Source organism: Triticum dicoccoides, chromosome 1B (genome assembly GCF_002162155.2).
Source record: "Triticum dicoccoides isolate Atlit2015 ecotype Zavitan chromosome 1B, WEW_v2.0, whole genome shotgun sequence".
Lineage (NCBI taxonomy): Eukaryota > Viridiplantae > Streptophyta > Magnoliopsida > Poales > Poaceae > Triticum > Triticum dicoccoides.
The window spans coordinates 284,781,867-284,799,380 of record NC_041381.1 but is presented as its reverse complement, the minus strand read 5'-3'; positions in this window follow the sequence as shown (position 1 = coordinate 284,799,380).

The following is a 17,514-nucleotide window of genomic DNA, read 5'->3' as shown; positions in this document are numbered from 1 at the left end:
TACATTAAGGGTAACGAAAATGTAGTTGTGGATGCACTTTCATGCATATGCACGCTTGTCACTAAACTTGAGTTGAATGTTATTGGCTTTGAGAACATAAAAGACTTGTATGCTAATAATCCATCTTTTGCGACTCCTTATGCTAAATGTTTGACGCATACATCTTGGGAACAATATTACATCAGGGATGGTTATCTTATGAAAGCTAACAAACTATGCATTCCCGAGTCTTCTCTTTGTTTGCTACTTTTGCAAGAGTCTCATGGAGGCAGACTCATGGGACATTTTGGACATGACAAGACATTCGCCACGCTCTCCAAGAACTACTTTTGGCCCAAGATGTTCCGCGACGTCTCATGCTTCACCACCTGATGCTCTACATGTCGCAAAGCTAAGTCTAAAGCTCAATACCATGGTCTTTACATGCCTCTTCCTATTCCTTATCAACCTTGGGAAGACATTAGCATGGATTTTGTACTTGGTTTGCCTAGAACTCAAAATGGCAAGGATTCCGTGTTTGTTGTTGTGGACCGATTTTCTAAGATGGCACATTCCAATCCTTGCAACAAGATAGACGATGCTTCACACATTGCAAATCTCTTTTGTAGGGAAATCTTGCGTCTCCATGGAGTACCAAAGACAATCGTCTCCGACCGCGACGTCAAGTTCTTGAGTTACTTTTGGAAGACCCTATGCGCCAAGCTCGGAATCAAGCTCTTGTTCTCACCCGCATACCATCCTCAAACCGACGGCCAAACGGAGGTGACGAACCGTACACTATCCACTCTACTTCGCGTGTTGATCAAGAAGAACATCAAGGAGTGGGAGGAGTGTCTACCCATCGCCGAGTACGCCTACAACCGTGCCAGACATTCGACGACCGGCAAGTCCCCCTTTGAGGGCGTCTACGGCTTCAACCCATTGTACCCATTGGACATTCTACCTCTTCCTCTACGAGAGCTCACCAACCTCGACGCAAGTGCCCGTGCAAGCTACATCGAGAAGATGCATGAAGACACAAGGCACACCATCGAGCACCAAGTACAATGACTCACGACCAAGCTCAACGTCAACAAGAATCCCATGATATTCAACATTGGAGACCTAGTGTGGCTACACCTTCACAAGGACCTCTTCCCCAACGAACGCAAGTCCAAGCTTCTCCCTCGAGCTGACGGACCCTTCAAGGTGATAGCACGCTACAACAACAATGCTTACAAGATCGACCTCCCACGCGACAAGTACGACGTGAGCGACATCTTCAACGTCTCCGATCTCTCCCCATACCATGGTGATGAGGATTTAGATCCGAGGTCGGATCTTTCCCAAGGGGGGGGGAGATGATGCGGAGCATCCTTTGGTCATCCCCATGGACCTTCCATTGTCTCACCAAGCACCAAGAGGACCCATGACTAGAGCACGAGCTAGAGCTCTTGAGACCGAGGTGACTTCTCTCCTTAGTGATATCTCATAAGATCCTCTCGAGACATGGCTACTACCTCAATCCGGAATGTTGTGCATGATTAGGTACCAAGAGGACCCTCCCGAGGATGCACATGAAGATGGTCAAGACCCCAAGTCCATGGAAGAAGATGACCAATGGAAGAAGGCAAGATCAGCCTCCAGGCCCCGGACATCCGGCCAGGACCCCGGACATCTGGCCCCTAGAGATCTACACGGCCAGCCCTCTGCAGAAGAAACTACAGCGACCGGACATCCGGCATCCATCCCGGACATCCGGCCCCCACCGGAAATCCGGCCAAAGTCCCAGACATCCGGCACCAGCGACCAGAGAGAACAAAAGCTTACCCCGTCAGCCCGGATATCCGGCGATCGCCTCGGACATCCGGCGCCACCCGAAGCAGCGGACATCCGGCCCTTCCGAGCGGACATCCGGCGTCGCCCATCCAGAGAACAGAACGGCCAGCTGCACCAGCCCGGACATCCGGCCCCTCAGCCCGGACATCCGGCCCCTCGTGAGCCACCGGCCATCCAGCCCGACGCCCGGCCATCCGGCCTTCCCAGCGCCTGCGCGCGTGTGTTGGGCTGAGCCCATGTACCCCTTCACCCCTAGCCTATATATAGGACTCCTCCTCCTCACTTTGAGACTTAGCATTGTGATAGCTCATTTAGAGATAGAGCTCTGCTCATCCGTACCGGATCTACTCCTTGTGAGGGATCGTGCCTCTTCGGAGAAGATCCATTCGGATTCAAGGCCTTCATCCGGGGAAGACAATCAAGACCTCCTCACGGAGAAGAACGGTTCCCTTTGTATCCTTCCTTTGTTGATTTTGGATCATGTGTTACCTTATGCTTTCGGTGATCTAGCCCTTGTGTGATCGATTACTTGTCGGTTGAGTGATTCTCTCGTTTCTCCCCGTGTTTTCCCTTGTGTTTCCCACGCGTTCTTCGTGTTTCCCTGTAGGATCCACTCCAAACGTGAAAGATCGGCCCCTAGGGTTCCGTAGTACATCACATGGCCTCTTTGCCCAACTTCATCGAGGAAGCTGACGACCATTACTGGCTACAGGCTATCAATCAGCGGGCTAGAGTATGCGGGTTGATACGTCTCCAACATATCTATAATTTTTATTGTTCCATGCTATTATATTATCTATTTTGGATGTTTTATATGCATTAATATGCTATTTTATATTATTTTTGGGACTAGCCTATTAACCTAGAGCCGAGTGCAAGTTTCCGTTTTTCGGTTTTAGAGTTTCACAGAAAAGGAATAACAAACGGAGTCCAAATGAAATAAAACTTTCGTGATGATCTTTCTTGGACCAGAAGCAAACTAGGAGAGTTGGAGATGAAGTCGGAGAAGTTACGAGGTGGCCACTAGGGTGGAGGGCGCTCCCCCCTACCTAGTGGATCCCTCGTAGGTCTCCTGACCTAATTCTTTCGCCCATATATACCATTATACCCCAAAACCATCGGGGGAGCCACGAAAACACTTCTCCACCATCGCAACCTTTTGTACTCATGAGATTCCATCTAGGGGCCTTTTCCGAGCGTCCCGCCGGAGGGGGATTCGATCACGGAGGGCTTCTACATCAACACCATTGCCCTTCCGGTGAAGCGTGAGTAGTTTACCACAGACCCACAGGTCCATAGCTAGTAGCTAGATGGCTTCTTCTCTCTCTTTGATTCTCAATACCATGTTCTCCTCGATGTCCTTGGAGATCTATTCGATGTAATACTCTTTTGTGGAGTGTTTGCCGAGATCCGATGAATTGTGGATTTATGATCAGATTATCTATGAATGTTATTTTAATCTCCTCTTAATTATTATATGGATGATTTGATATCTTTGCAAGTCTCTTCGAATTATTGGTTTAGCTAGCCTGCTAGATTGGTTTTTCTTGCAATGGGAGAAGTGCTTAGCTTTGGGTTCAATCTTGTGATGTCCTTTCCCAGTGAAAGTAGGGGCAGCAAGGCACGTATTGTATTGTTTCCATCGAGGATAAAAATATGGGGTTTTCATCATATTGCTTGAGTTAATTCCTCTACATCATGTCATCTTACTTAATGCGTTACTCCGTTCTGTATGAACTTAAATCTCTAGATGCAGGCAGGAGTTGGTCGATGTGTGGAGTAATAGTAGTAGATGCTAGGAGGTGAGCGGCCCGAGGTCCGGTGAGAGCTCATGAGGCGCGATCCTCATGAGGTTCCCCTTGGCGTGCAAGCAGCTGCCCAAGAAACGGGAAGGGAAGTGAAACTGCAGGAGTGGGACTGCGAGACTCGAGTGGGCGGGTTGTGAGACTTATGCCGTCACGTGAGTGACTTATCTTTTAGCAAATCCGTAGCGATTCCTATGGATGGTGCCCATTCGTGCCTTCGTGGTAGCGTCACTAGCTTGGGCCCGCGATGCCCATTCCCTTTCCTCACTTGTCTAGGTGCTCTACGTCCTCGGGTCCCGGCCCTCGAGCAGGCTCAGCCGCCGCTGGTATGCCAGGTCATGATGCCGTGCTCAAGGCCAGGGGGTGAGGGCTAGAGAGCCAGTAGGAGCTCCTGAGGCGCGATGCTTAGGAGCCCCCCTTTAACATGCAAGCGACTCCCGGGGTAAGGAGATGACCACCGGGGCCCGCCCGTAGATAGGCCTTAGGTGTACCCGCGTGTTAGCTGGGAGAAGAGAACGCGACTCCCTATGGTGCTGGCTGCCTACCCTCGAACCTTTCACGGGAAAATGAAGGCACCAAGGACCTGGTGAGGTAGCGTGCGTGAGGCGCCCGCGAGCCAGAGCTCGGTTCTCGGGTTTTTAGGGGTTGCTGGGACGGACCCGAGCACAAGCGCCATGCCAGCGGGAGTCTCCATTGCCGGATGAGCACATGATGAGTCGGCAATGTAGGAAGGCCGCAAGGCGGATATGACTCGAAGCAAGCAGGTGATGGTGATAAAACAGCTCATGAGAGATGGTTAGGCAATTCTGACGAATGCAATAAGGATACAAGTCACAGGGATGGACCCACGCAGTTTGGTATAGTGCAGCCCGAGGGGCGCCCCCAAACTGAATGAACTAAAAGATGTCACCTGGCACCGTTGCTGAAGAGATGTCGGGGTAGTAGAATATGCGTGTTGTTGAAGTCGTTCCTCATGAGACACCTTGGCCCTGAGCCTCGGGAGGCTCTGGGGGCCTGGTGGGCTCCTAAGGATCCATCTCAATCTCTGCCAGGATCGCCTGGTGCCTAGCCTCCCGAGCTGCTAGGACGTCCCGCATGTGGTGCTGAAATGCAACAGGCGTGCTCGGCAGGCCAAAAGGCTTGTGAACGTAGCTGTGAGGGGGGCCCTCGCATCGACCGACACAGGACGGCCAGAAGAGCTGCTGAGACACGACCCTGTTGAGCCCTGGGACGTCGATGCAGACATGGAACTCCTCACCCTCTCCAAGGCAAGGAGCCGCGCCCAGTGGTGGGCAGTGATCGCCCTGCAGAGCCCTTGCTTCCTGAATCTCCTTGACTGCCTTGCTAATGAACTCCTGAGCACCTAGCGCCTCACGCCCTATGCCTTCTACTGGGAAGCGTGCACTGAAGCATGCCTCCACATGGTGCCCGAGCGCCTCCCTCGTGACGTTGGCCTAGTCTGAGGCCCTCCAGAGGAGAGCCCCCGTGCCCAACCTGAGAGGCGAGACGGGCGCACCTTCCTATGCGATAGGTGAAGGCGCCCCGTCCAGGGACGCGAGGCTCAACATGGCACTGTCAGGTGATGCCTCCTCATGAGATCCCTGGCCTAGCTGCAGCTTCTTTGTCTTGGGGGCGACCTCAGGAGGGAGGACATCACCCTCGTCTTCAGGGTTCTCGATAGCTGCAGCTTCGTAGGCACGCTCGAGAGAGCACACCGCGTCCTTATCCTCGCAGGCGACTGTGATGTTGCCGCCGGTCCCTGACATCTAGAGGACGTTGTAGCCATGGTGCATCGCCGCCTTGAACTTGGCCAGTGTTGGGCGGCATGCGAATGTCGGTGACGTCGAAGTCGATGAGCTCGGTATGGTAGTTATCATGCTTGCGGAAGGTGACAGGGAGTCGGACTTGCCCTATCGGATGCGTGGAACCGTCAGTCACTCCTGAGAAGGGCTTGGTAGGATGGAGCTGGTGGTACGGCACTTCAAGCATGTTGAACATCTAGACAGAGAGAACATTGAGCCCTGCTCCACCATCGATGAGGGTCTTGGTGACGAGCACGTTGCTGATGATGGGCGAGCAGAGCATTGGGAATGAGCCTACTGTGGCCGCACACTTGAGCTGGTCGGAGGAGTTGAAGGTGATGGTGTACATGGACTACCTGAGCGGGCGTGTCGCCTCAAACTTGGGGAGCACTACGTCCACCTCGCATGCAAACTGCTTGAAGACGCGGTGAGAGGCCGGGGCCTGCGAGCCACCCAAGATGCAGGCGATGGCACGAGGCTCCTGGACGCCCCCAGCCCCCTCGTCCTGGTGATGATCTTCGTTCCTTCTTGGCGGTGGAGGCAGCGGAGGGAGACCGGCGTTGCCTTGAGGCTGATCCTCGCGAGGTTGGTCCCTCCAGGCGCCCTCGCGAGGCTGACCCTGCCAGCGGACCTCCCGAGGCTGGTCGCGCCACTCGTGGCGATGGTCGCGGCTGTCCCAACGTCCTCCACCTCGGCCACCTCCACGACCGTAGCCTTGATCGTTGCACTCGGGGCGTCGACCGAGGCACCCATCGCGGAGGGCCCTGAGCTGCTGGCAGTCATTGGTGTTGTGGTTGTGCACATTGTGGAAGACGCAGAACGAACGACTGCTCTTGCATGACTCAGGGTGGTCGCAGCCGCGCGTCATCTCCGGCTCGGCTGCAAGCACAACCGGCCCCTTGCGCTTCACTGATACGTCTCCGACTTATTTATAATTTTTTATTGTTCCATGCTATTATATTACCCGTTTTGGATGTTTATGGGCTTTACTCTACACTATTATACCATTTTTGGGACTAACCTACTAACCGGAGGCCTAACCCAAATTGCTATTTTTTTGCCTATTTCAGTGTTTCGAAGAAAAGGAATATCAAACGCAGTCCAAACGGAATGAAACCTTCGGGAGCGGTCTTTTCGGAGCAAATGCAATCCATGAGACTTCGAGTGGACGTCAAGAAGCAGCCGAGGCAGCCACGAGGCAGGAGGGCGCGCCCTAGGGGGTGAGCGCACCGCCCATCCTTGTGGGCCCCTTGTGGCTCCCCTGACCGACCTCCTTCGCCTATATATACCTCCATACCCTGAAAACATCCAGGAGCACCACGAAACCCTATTTCCACCGCCGCAACCTTCTGTATCCGCGAGATCCCATCTTGGAGCCTTCACCGGTGCTCCGCCGGAGGGAGAATCGACCATGGAGGGCTTCTACATCAACGCCATAGCCTCTTCGATGCATTGTGAGTAGTTTACCACTGACCTTCGGGTCCATAGTTATTAGCTAGATGGATTCTTCTCTCTCTTTGAATTTCAATACAATGTTCTCCTCGATCTTCTTGGAGATCTATTCGATTGTAACTCTTTTTGCAGTGTGTTTGTCGAGATCCGATGAATTGTTGGTTTATGATCAAGTTTATCTATGAGAAATATTTGAATCTTCTCTGAATTCTTTTATGTATGATTGGTTATCTTTGCAAGTCTCTTCGAATTATCAGTTTGGTTTGGCCTACTAGATTGATCTTTCTTGCAATGGGAGAAGTGCTAAGCTTTGGGTTCAATCTTGCGGTGTCCTTTCCCAGTGACAGTAGGAGCAGCAAGGGACGTATTGTATTGTTGCCATCGAGGATAAAAAGATGGGGTTTATATCATATTGCTTGAGTTTATCCCTCTACATCATGTCATCTTGCCTAATGCGTTACTCTGTTTATGAACTTAATACTCTAGATGCATGTTGGATATCGGTCGATGTGTGGAGTAATAGTAGTAGACGCAGGCAGGAGTCGGTCTACTTGTTGTGTACGTGATGCCGATATACATGATCATGCCTAGATAATCTCATAACTATGCACTTTTGTATCAATTGCTCGACAGTAATTTGTTCACCCACCGTAGTACTTATGCTATCTTGAAGCCTATGGCCCCCGGATCTATCTTTTTTCATATAAGTTTCCTGTCTACTTTATTTGCAATCTTTACTTTTCAATCTATATCATAAAAATACCAAAAATATTTATCTTATCTTATTATCTCTATAAGATCTCACTTTCGCAAGTTACCGTGAAGGGGTTGACAACCCCTTTATCATGTTGGTTGCGAGATTCTTGTTTGTTTGTGTAGGTACGAGGGACTTGTGAGGAGCCTCCTACTCGATTGATACCTTGGTTCTCAAAAATTAAGGGAAATACTTACGCTATTTAGCTGCATCACCCTTTCCTCTTCCAGGGAAAACCAACGCAGTGCTCAAGAGGTAGCAAGAACGATTTCTGGCGCCGTTGCCGGGGAGGTATTCACACAAGTCAAGACATACCAAGTACCCATCACAAACTCTTTTCCCTCGCATTACATTATTTTCCATTTGCCTCTTTTTTTTCCTCTCCCCCATTTCACCCTTGTCATTTTATTCGTCGCTCTTCTGTTCGTCTTTTCGTTTGCTTCGATGTCTTACTTGGCTCATTTACTCGTTTGGTTGGAATAGTTGTTTATTTGTTGCTAAACAAAGAACCTAAGATCTGTGGATCCTCATCCGCTTGCCAATCTTTTTAAGAGATCCAATTATGATGAACCAAATTCTAGTGATTTGAGTGCACTTGATTATCTTTATGAGGTTTTGCTTGAAATTCGTGAATCTGAAAATTGTGATGAAGAAATTTATGAAGAGATTCACGATAGCTCCTTGAATAAAAAGCATGATTGCAATGATTTTATTTTAAATTCCCTTGATGTCAATTGTGCTAATAATATCCAAAACCCTAAGCTTGGGGATGCTAATTTTGCTATGTATACTACTTGTTGCAATGATCATGATTGGGGTAATTCTTCTTATGATCTTGAAAATTTATTTAAGTCCCATGATGAATATGAGATTGATAATAGTGTTTGCAATAATATTGAAAGTGGGTTTGGAAGAGTGTCAACTTTAGATCCCATATATTTGGAGAATGTTCAATCTTATGGTATTTTTGGTAAAAGAGGGTTTGGAGAGGTCATGACTTTAGTTAATGATAATCCCACTATTTTGGAAGAGTGTCAACTTCACATGCATGTGTATCGTTATGTGATAGCTATTTTGTTGAATTTTCCTATGGTCCAACATGTAACTATTATGAGAGAGGAAAATATGGTCGTAGAAATTTTTATCTTACTAAATTACCTCTCATCATGTTGAGATTGCTATCGTCTTTTTCTTCTTCCTTGCATATGCTACTTCTTGCTTGCCTTGCAAATTTTTTTGCTTATAATATGCCTATGCATAGGAAGTATGTTAGATTTAGATGTATTTCATTATTGATGAGGACATCAATACCATTGTTACACCCACAACCCCTACTGCTACATATACTGGACCAATTACTAGAGCTCGCGCATGCCAATTAAATTATCAGGTACTTTCATTTCTTGGTAATGATTCTAATGTTCATGAGAATATGATGCTGCCTAAATTGGATACATTTGTTTTGCTTACAAATGAAGGGCCTAGCTTGGAGAAGGATGAACATTGGAGCAAGAACAAGCATGGAGATGATGGCATGCTCAAGGGGAACAAGAACGGTGTTACAAGTGATGATTTCAGGACTTTGAAGCCACCATAATGAGTGCATGAAGCCTTGGACGAAATATACAAGATGCCACGTCATAAATTTCGTCCAGAGGCTGTTCTAGGTGCTGCGTCACCTTATTATTGGGCCAGGCCCATGTAATTTCGACATACATGAGTATAGGCTATTTTTAGAGTCCGTATGTGTGGGGAAACAAGAGATATGGTTAGTTTCGGACCCCTCCACCAAGGGCCACGAAATTCACCCCCTCTTCCTCCATATATACAGCCCTTAGGGCACCGTTTAGACTTTGGGTTTTGTTTAGATTAAAGTTCGCCATAGCTACAACTTCGCGTACTTCGTTTGTGTTCAACGACCAGATCCAAAGACGTCTCAGAACCCCACCTTGATCAATAAAGATTTCATCTTATATTCGCAATATCCAGATTGCAATCTCAGTTTCTTGCTTGTTCTTCGTTTGCTCGCAGGAAACAGACCCTTGTGGTCAGGTTGATCGTGCTCCGGCGTGTTCAATAAACTATAAGAGTTGGTTTAGCGATTGCTAAGGCGCGACGTCCTCGCACGTTCGTAGTCGGATCGTCTAAGTCGACTTCCACCAAAGCGATATCTATCATCTCATTGAAAGACGGGACACCTTTGCCTCTATCAAGTGGTATCAGATTTTCAGGTTGCTCGGTGAGATTTTACAGTTATTCGTAGTTTAGATCGAGTCGGTTCTTCATACCTACAGTCCACGAAAAAGCCACAAAAAGAGTCTGGAGACCCCCGGGCAGTTTTTAGGCTAAAATTTCGGCGACCGAAAATATTTTTTCCCTATCCTATTTTTAGGTCCCCAGGAGTGTTTTGAGACATTCGCCATCATAGTGATTTTTGGTCGCACTTTTTCGCCGTCGCTGCCCTGATTTTCGAAAAAAAATTGTCAAAACGTTTCGTGCCCATCCTGTGAGTTTGACCTGGGAAGAGTTTTGAGGCACTCGCCATTATAGTGATTTTTCGCAAAAAAAGCAGCGCAAAAAAAAAAGAGCAGCGCGAAACAAAAAAATATTCCAGCATGCGCTTTTCCCTTGTTTAAGTGCAGCGCCGTGATTTTGTTAGTGTTCTAGGCTCGCGTCTCTAGCACGTCCTAGCCTAGGACCAGCACAGTACCGTCGTTGAGCGTTTATTCAACTTTGCATCTCTGAGTTGATTATTGTTGATCCTTTTTGCTACCATATTATTAGCCTTCCCAGCTCCACATACATCTACGTCGTGCGTTTGACTCTCCCTGGTAATCTCTTTGTCCAAGCTTTGAGAGTTTTGACTACATCGGTTGCCGATCACCGCCTGCTGCTGGGTAAGAACTAGTAAGAATTTGAGTTTTGCTTGACGGATTTGTGACACCCACCACCACCACCACTTCTTAGTAGTCTGTAGGATCATATTCTTGTGTGTTTCTATTGCTGCTAACCATGCCAGGATCACAAGCCGACGAGATTGACTGGGAGAATTTAATGAACAAGGAGCTTCATGATAAGTTTTAGCAAATGATGACTGAACAGGTGCAAGATGTGCTGAACAACTTTGAAGAGGCCGTGGAGAAGATCACTGGCCTTGAGAAGACGTTCGAAACAAAGCTCGATAACAGATTTAATGAACTGCTTGCGCGTCTTCCACCACCGGCTGTACCTGACGCACCTCTGCAACAACAACAACGACTACCTCCACATCGCGAAACAGCCCTCCGCCGAGCGAGCCGTGTTCCTCTTCAGCCTGGCCAAACTGTTGGTGCTGCTGTTGATAATTCTGTGGCTCCTGCTGCTGATGGGGAGGAGGATGATTATGCGGGAGATTACGAGGATGAGGTTGATCAAAATCAGAACTACGTGCAACCACCAGCACCACAACCACCAGGTCGTCCACATGCAAATAATGGCAATGTTAGGGCTCCCCCTCAGGTACGAGATCATGACCATCTCCCTAAACTGAAATTGAATATTCCACCATTTGAGGGTAGATATGTTCCTGATATATATCTTACTTGGGAGTTAGAAACTGAACAACGATTTACATGTTTACAATATCCTGAGGAGAGACGTGTTCCTGCTGTTGTTTGTGCTTTCACTAGCTTTGCATGTGTTTGGTGGTCTGAACATTGTAGATTATATCCTGTTCCAGCTACTTGGGCTGCTTTGAAAACTGCTATGCGTACTCGTTGGGTTCCACCATATTACCAACGTGAATTGCTTCAAAAATTGCAGCGTTTCAGATAAGGAAAAAAATCTGTAGAAGAATATTATCAGGAATTACAAACTGGCATGATTAGATGTGGTATTGTTCAGGAGAATGAACCTATGCTTGCACGTTTTATGGGTGGATTAAATAGAGAGATTCAGACCATTCTAGAGTATAAGGAGTATACTAACATCACTCGTTTATTCCATCTTGCTTGTAAAGCTGAACGTGAAGTGCAGGATCGACAAGCATTGGCGCGAACTAACTTTTCTGCAGGTCGACCTTCATCATGGACACCGCGTGCATCTTCTACTTCCACTGCACCAGCACCTCCATTAGGTGCCACCTCTAGCCGTGATACAAGAAAGCAGGCACAACCACCACTATCTGCCAAGAGCGCACCTGCCGGACCTACACAGAGCTCTTCTTCTTCCATGGCATCAACTGGGCACACAAGTGATATTATTTGTCATCGTTGTAAGGGAAGAGGTCATTATGCGAGAGAATGCTAATCTCAGCGTGTGATGATTGCTACTGAGGATGGTGGGTATGAGTCTGCTAGTGACTATGATGAGGAGACGTTGGCTCTTATTACACGTGAAGAACACGGTGGGGATGATTCTGATCATGAGACGCAATACATGGCTCCTGAAGATGCTAACAGGTATGAATGTTTAGTTGCTCAACATGTTTTGAGTGTGCAGGTTACACAAGCTGAGCAAAATCAGAGGCATAATTTGTTGCATACAAAGGGAGTTGTGAAGGAACGTTCTGTGCACGTCATCATAGATGGTGGGAGCTGCAACAACTTGGCTAGCATGGAGATGGTGGAGAAGCTATCTCTCACCACAAGACCACATCCACATCCTTACTACATCCAATGGTTCAACAACAGCGGCAAGGTTAAGGTAACACGTACTGTTCGTGTGCATTTTAGTATCTCTACATATGCTGATTATGTTGATTGTGATGTGGTACCTATGCAAGCATGTTCCTTATTACCTGGTCGACCATGGCAATTTGATAAAAATTCTGTACACCATGGTAGAAACAATCAGTATACTCTTGTTCATAAGGATAAAAATATTACTTTGCTTCCCATGACTCCTGAGTCCATTTTGAAAGATGATATTAATAGAGCTAATAAAGCAAAACAGGAGAAAAATAAGTGTGAAAATCATATTGTGGCAAAAGAATTTGAGCAACAAATGAAACCTAATAGTAAACCATCTAGTGTTGCTTCTGAAATTAAATTGAAAAGTGCATGTTTACTTGCCACTAAATCTGATATTGATGAGCTAGATTTTAGCAAATTTGTTTGCTATGCTTTTGTGTGCAAAGAGGCATTATTTTCATTCGAGGACGTGCCTTCCTCTTTGCCTCCTGTTGTCACTAACGTTTTGCAGGAGTTCGCTGACGTATTTCCACAAGACGTGCCACCGGGATTACCTCCCATTAGAGGGATTGAGCATCAGATTGACTTAATTCCTGGTGCATCATTACCCAACCGTGCACCATTCCGTACCAATCCAGAGGAGACGAAGGAGATTATGCGTCAAGTACAGGAGCTGCTTGAGAAAGGTTATATACGCGAATTCCTTAGTCCTTGTGCTATTCCTATTATTCTAGTCCCAAAAAAGGATGGTACATCACGTATGTGTGTTGATTGTAGAGGCATTAATAATATTACTATTCGTTAGCGTCATCCTATTCCTAGGCTAGATGATATGCTTGATGAATTGAGTGGCTCTACAAAATTCTCCAAAGTTAATTTGCGTAGTGGATACCATCAAATTCGTATGAAATTGGGGGATGAATGGAAAACAACATTTAAAACTAAGTTTGGATTATATGAGTGGTTAGTCATGCCTTTTGGATTAACTAATGCACCTAGTACTTTCATGAGATTAATGAACGAAGTTTTACGTGCTTTCATTGGACGATTTGCGGTAGTTTACTTTGATGACATATTGATTTATAGAAGATCTTTGGAGGAACATTTGGAACATTTACGTGTTGTTTTTATTGCTCTACGTGATGCATGTTTGTTTGGTAACCTTGGGAAGTGCACCTTTTGCACCGATCGAGTGTCTTTTCTTGGCTATGTTGTTACTCCACAGGGAATTGAAGTTGATAAAGCCAAGATTGAAGCAATTGAGAGTTGGCCGCAGCCCAAAACGGTCACACAAGTGAGGAGTTTTCTTGGCCTCGCTGGATTCTATAGGCGTTTTGTGAGAGATTTCAGCACCATTGCTGCACCTCCCAATGAGCTGACAAAGAAAGATGTGCCTTCTGTTTGGGGTAACGCACAGGAAGAAGCCTTCAAGGTATTGAAAGATAAGTTGACACATGATCCTTTACTCCAACTTCCTGATTTTAATAAGACTTTTGAGCTTGAATGTGATGCTAGTGGAATTGGATTAGGAGGTGTGTTATTACAAGATGGCAAACCTGTTGCATACTTTTCTGAAAAATTGAGTGCGCCTAGTCTGAATTATTCTACTTATGATAAAGAATTATATGCTCTTGTTCAGACTTTAAAACATGGCAACATTATTTATGGCCCAAAGAATTTGTTATACACTCTGATCATGAATCTTTGAAACATATTAGAAGTCAAGCTAAACTGAATCGTAGACATGCTAAATGGGTTGAATTCATTGAGACTTTCCCTTATGTCATTAAACACAAGAATGGAAAAGAAAATGTTATTGCTGATGCATTATCTCATCGCTATACTATGCTTTCACAACTTGACTTCAAAATATTTGGTTTGGAGACCATCAAAGATCAATATGTGCATCTTGCTCATTTTAAAGATGTAATGCAGAATTGTAAAGAAGGAAGAATGTGGAACAAGTTCGTCGTTAATGATGGATTTGTGTTCCATGCAAACAAGCTATGCATTGCAACTAGCTCTGTTCGTCTTTTGTTGTTGCAGGAGGCGCATGGAGGAGGATTAATGGGACACTTTGGCGTGAAGAAGACGGAGGATATACTTGCTACACATTTCTTTTGGCCAAAGATGAGACAGGATGTTGAGCGTTTTATTGCTCGCTGCACTACATGTCAAAAAGCTAAGTCACGACTCAATCCTCATGGTTTATATATGCCTTTGCCTGTACCTAGTGTTCCTTGGGTGGATATATCTATGGACTTTGTTTTAGGTTTACCTCGAACAAAGAAGGGGAGGGATAGCATATTTGTTGTCGTGGATAGATTCTCGAAAATGGCACACTTTATACCATGTCATAAAAGCGATGATGCCTTTAATGTTGCTGATTTGTTCATTCGTGAAATTATTCGCTTGCATGGTGTGCCCAATACTATTGTTTTAGATCGTGATACTAAATTTCTTAGCCACTTTTGGAGATGTTTATGGGCTAAATTGGGGACTAAACTTCTTTTTAGTACTACTTGTCACCCCCAAACTGATGGACAAACTGAAGTAGTCAATAGAACATTGTCTACTATGCTTAGGGCTGTTTTGAAGAATAATAAGAAAATGTGGGAAGAATGCTTGCCTCATATTGAATTTTCTTATAATCGTTCATTGCATTCTACTACTAAGATGTGCCCTTTTGAAATTGTGTATGGTTTCCTACCTCGTGCACCTATTGATTTGTTGCCTCTTCCATCTTCGGAGAAGGTTAATTTTGATGCTAAACAACGTGCTGAATTGATTTTAAAAATGCATGAGTTAACTAAGGAAAACATTGAGCATATGAATACTAAATATAAACTTGCTGGAGATAAGGGTAGAAAACATGTTGTGTTTGCACCTGGAGGTCTTGTTTGGTTACATTTGCGTAAGGATAGATTTCCTGATTTGTGCAAATCAAAGCTAATGCCTCGTGCTGAAGGTCCTTTTAAGGTGTTGAAGAAAATAAATGATAATGCATATAAACTTGAGCTGCCTGCAGATTTTGGGGTTAGTACCACATTTAACATTGCAGATTTGAAGCCTTATTTGGGTGAGGAAGATGAGCTTCCATCGAGGACGACTTCATTTCAAGAAGGGGAGGATGATGAGGACATCAATACCATTGTTACACCCACAGCCCCTACTGCAACATATACTGGACCAATTACTAGAGCTCGCGCACGCCAATTAAATTACCAGGTACTTTCGTTTCTTGGTAATGATTCTAATGTTCATGAGAATATGATGCTGCCTAAATTGGATACATTTGTTTTCCTTACAAATGAAGGGCCTAGCTTGGAGAAGGATGAACATTGGAGCAAGAACAAGCATGGAGATGATGGCATGCGCAAGGGGAACAAGAACGGAGTTACAAGTGATGATTTCAGGACTTTGAAGCCACCATAATGAGTGCATGAAGCCTTGGACGAAATATACAAGATGCCACTTCATAAATTTCGTCCAAAGGCTATTCTAGGTGCTGAGTCACCTTATTATTGGGCCAGGCCCATGTAATTTCGAAATAATGAGTATAGGCTATTTTAAGAGTCCGTATGTGTGGGGAAACAAGAGATAGGGTTAGTTTTGGACCCCTCCACCAAGGGCCACGAAATTCACCCCCTCTTCCTCCATATATACAGCCCTTAGGGCACCGTTTAGACTTTGGGTTTTGTTTAGATGAAAGTTCGCCATAGATGCAACTTCGCATACTTTGTTTGTGTTCAATGACCAAACAAAGACGTCTCAGAACACCACCTTGATCAATAAAGCTTTCATCTTATATTCGCAATATCCAGATTGCAATCTCAGTTTCTTGCTTGTTCTTTGTTTGCTCGCAGGAAATAGACCCTCGTGGTCAGGTTGATCGTGCTCCGGCGTGGTCAATAACCTCTCGGAGTTGGTTTAGCGATTGCTAAGGCACGACGTCCTCGCACGTTCGTAGTCGGATTATTAAAGTCGACTTCCACCAAAGCGATATCCATCATCTCATCAAAATACGGGACACCTTTGCCTCTATCAATTATGCTCTCTTTGCGCTTCAATTCTTGTCTTTCATGTGAGCATCATTAAAATTATCAATGCCTAGCTAAAAGGCTTTAAAGAAAAGCGCTTGTTGGGAGACAACCCAATATTTTTCCTTGTTGTTATTCAATAAATAATCATCTAGCTTCTGTTTAGATGTTGTTTTATGTTTTAATTAGTGTTTCTGCCAAGTAGAACCTATAGGATAACCAACGGTGGTAGTTAATTTGATCTTGGTGAAAAACAGAAACTTTTGCGAGCACGAGAATTATTGTAATAAATCACAGAAACGTGATTTTTTGTTGATTATTTTGCAGTAGATCAATAGAAAAATTTCCCAGGACTTCCTAATTTAGTTGGATTTTTAGTGTTACAGAAGTATTCGAAAGTTACAGATTGCTACAGACTGTTCTGTTTTTGACAAATTCTGTTTTTCGTGTGTTGTTTGCTTATTTTGATGAATCTATGGCTAATATCCGGGGGTACGAACCATAGAGAAGTTGGAATACAGTAGGTTTAACACCAATATAAATAATGAATGAGTTAATTACAGTAACTTAAGTGGTGGTTTTTCTTTCTTGCACTAACGGAGCTCATGAGATTTCCTGTTGAGTTTTGTGTTGTGAAGTTTTCAAGTTTTGGGTAAAGATTTGATGGACTACGGAATAAGGAGTGGGAAGAGCCTAAGCTTGGGGATGCCCATGGCACCCCAAGATAATTCAAGGACAACCAAAAGCCTAAGCTTGGGGATGCCCCGGAAGGCATCCCCTCTTTCGTCTTCGTCTATCGGTAACTTTACTTGGAGCTATATTTTTATTCGCCACATAATATGTGTTTTGCTTGGAGCATCTTGTATGATATGATTCTTTGATTTTTAGTTTACCACAATCATCCTTGCTGTACACACCTTTTGGGAGAGACACACATGATTTGTAATTTATTAGAATACTCTATGTGCTTCACTTATATCTTTTGAGCTAGACAGTTTTTCTCTATGTGCTTCACTTATATCTTTTAGAGCACGGCGGTGGTTTTATTTTGTAGAAATTGTTGATCTCTCATGCTTCACTTATATTATTTTGAGAGTCTTTTAGAACAACATGGTATTTTCTATGGTTATAAAATTGGTCCTAGAATGATGGGCATCCAAGTTGGGTATAATA